The sequence below is a fragment of the Alnus glutinosa genome, chromosome 2 (assembly GCF_958979055.1).
Source record: "Alnus glutinosa chromosome 2, dhAlnGlut1.1, whole genome shotgun sequence".
Lineage (NCBI taxonomy): Eukaryota > Viridiplantae > Streptophyta > Magnoliopsida > Fagales > Betulaceae > Alnus > Alnus glutinosa.
The window spans coordinates 14,642,000-14,644,768 of record NC_084887.1 but is presented as its reverse complement, the minus strand read 5'-3'; the positions used below and the strand labels follow the sequence as shown (position 1 = coordinate 14,644,768).

Here is a 2,769-nt window from a genome sequence, read left to right as displayed (position 1 = left end):
AAAGACACAGAGATTTTTGTTGACGAAGTGGAAACTCAATCAAGATAAAAACCACTCCGGGGCAGCCAAACCCAGGAATTCCACTATTAATAAGACATAGCTAGATACAAGATAGTAACACTCACATATACCTGATGCAGTGGTCGTACTGTAACGCCCCGCTTTTACAAAAAGTGTAAGTGAAAATTTTTCGATTTCCACGTGACATTACTAACTCATCAGAGTTATAAATTAGCAGCGGAATATAATTTTTCTTTAACAATGACACATCAGAGCTGACTAGATAATCTCAATTTATAAAAATAATAACCTTTTGTTCTGATATAATAATTACATCCAAAATAATAACATATGTGCCACATGCGGCACTTAATAAATACATAATTATTGTCTTCTCCAACATAACAAATATTTCATATAAAAATAATTATTCCAATAGTCTTGACCTTTGATCCACCCTGCAAAAACTCGCATGAGATTGCAGTTATCACCACAATCTCATGCTGTGGTCAAGTGAGTCAACAGTCCTTGACCACAGTGAAATACTGCATTATTTAAAAGTACACTAAGGAATCAAATGATGACAGTTATATAAATACATGCACAACCTTGTATACTTCTTACTTTAACCTTAATTGAACCTATGTTCCATCAATTTGAAGCCTATGCTTTGCTTATTATGAGCCTATGCTCCGTTAGATTGAAGCCTATGCTTCTTTCATTATGAGCCTATGGTCAATGCTTACTAATGGAAGCCTATGCTTCATTAAATCTCTCAGGGGCCTATGCTCCTTCTGGTGGCCTATGCTCACCCGCTTTATTATTAATCCTTCAACCTTTGGTTTATCCGTCGGTCTTATTAGTGAATTGATGCCTTGGTACCTAAACTTCGGTTTACCCGTTGGTCTAGTCAATTACTTGACGCCTTGGTTTGTAAACCTCAGTTCATCCATTGGTCTCCTCAATCACTGACGCCTTGGTACCTAAACCTCCAGTCTTTTTATTAACCCATTTATAACTCAGATTATGCAAACATCATTTACATAATTCCAACCAGAGCATGTTAAACATATAAAATGTCAAACCATATGCATACAATTAAATAAAGCAAACTTCAACACATAATCAAAAACCACAACACGTATCATCCTCAGTGTGTAAGAAATACTCACAGCAATTCTTCTGGCTTCAAGAAATGTTTACAGATATAATCACTGCAATATAATTTAATACAGACAATAGTAAATTAGCATAATTCACTAAATATACATTTTAATCCTATTTAAATATTATCTCCTATTTTCGCTTGAACATTAACACGACATATAAAATTGATTAATTATAATGCCACATATTTCATGTGGGCATTATAACATTATTTATAGATAATGACCAAAACACCAATTTTAGTTAAAATGGCATTATAAAAGCTTTAATATTAAAAATCATATATATTTATTTTTATATCAAATAAACATAAAAACCTTATTTTATTCTTATAAAATCCGGGCAGAATAACAGCACTAGTATTAATAACACCTAAAATACTTTAAAATATTTGGACGGCGTAACAACGCTTTCGTAAAATAGTGATTTTTTACTCGAACATTATAACAGTGTGATTTATAAATCATTTGCGCCACTTGAAAAGCCTCGTCTAAAACACAACTTATAACGTTAGCTTTCTTTAACGACACTTATAAAACATTAAAACAAAACCTTATAAATAACTTACCAAATATATCACTAGATTATATATTTTGTATAGATACCCGGTTGGGAGAGATTATAGACAGTGAGAAAGAGAGCTTCTATTTCTTTTTGTCTTTTTCTAGACACTTCATGCTTTTATTATCCTTTTTGTTCCTTTTCTTCTTCTCTTTTTAACCCGCCGAACACACACACAGGGGAAGAAAAACAAAGGACTAAAGGGAGAGACTTACGGTGAGAGAGAGAGCAAGAGGTTTGATTTTTCTTTGAAGATTTTTCTGCAGCTTTAAGAAGGAATGAGTTGTTGCTCTGTTTTGGTTTCTTCACCGATTGAAGGAGGGGGAAGGTTTCTGGGTCTCCTACTCAGTTCCTTCTCTCCATCTCACGGTCTCTCACTCTCTCGTTCAGTCTCCCTGTGTCTCTCAGCAAGAGAGAGTAAAGGGAAGAACGGGAAAGAAGGAGAACAGAGAAGAAAGAAGAAGGAAGGAGAGAGTTGCTGCGGGTTGGAAGAGAAACATAGAAGATGAAGAGTTTCTGGTTTCCTTCTGTATACAAAGAAGAGGATGGGTTCTTTGGGGTGCTCTTACTGCTTGCTGTGCCAACAGAGAGAAGCAGAAAGAGAGAAGAGAGCTTTTTTTCTGATTTCTGCACTACACTAAAAATGGAGAGAGTCGACAAGAGGAAGAAGCTTTCAGCTTGGTGTGAGGAACACCCATCTCCAAGCTTCCTTTTATAGGAGACCCGAACGGTGAAGATCAACCCAACAGAAAAACAATCTACGGATAGATGATACACAGGTGTTTCAACAATGATTATAAGATAAGAATATGGCTTAATATCTCTTATCTATATCTAAATGGGAGTTAGTTTCTAACTTTGGAAACTTAGTTTGCTGTTTTCCTCTAACTAACGAAGCTGTGTGTATGTGTGAACTGGGCTTACATGTGCGAGCTGGGCCGTCATGGGCTGGGCTGATTTGATCATGTGGTAATAAAATGGGCCCACAAGATTATATATTAATTTTCGTCCTATTCAGAGGTATAATTTTTTCCAGATGTT

At 35.4% G+C, this 2,769-nt stretch overlaps 1 long non-coding RNA gene across 1 annotated transcript; it reads right to left on the bottom strand.

The window, feature by feature from the left end:
* Positions 1-271: 271 nt before the first annotated feature.
* On the bottom strand, positions 272-1,033 carry LOC133859477 (uncharacterized). Its single transcript, XR_009898758.1, has 2 exons — positions 899-1,033; positions 272-503 (listed from the first exon to the last, which is right to left on the bottom strand). It is a non-coding gene; the product is annotated as an uncharacterized LOC133859477 (long non-coding RNA).
* Between the last annotated feature and the right edge of the window lie 1,736 nt (positions 1,034-2,769).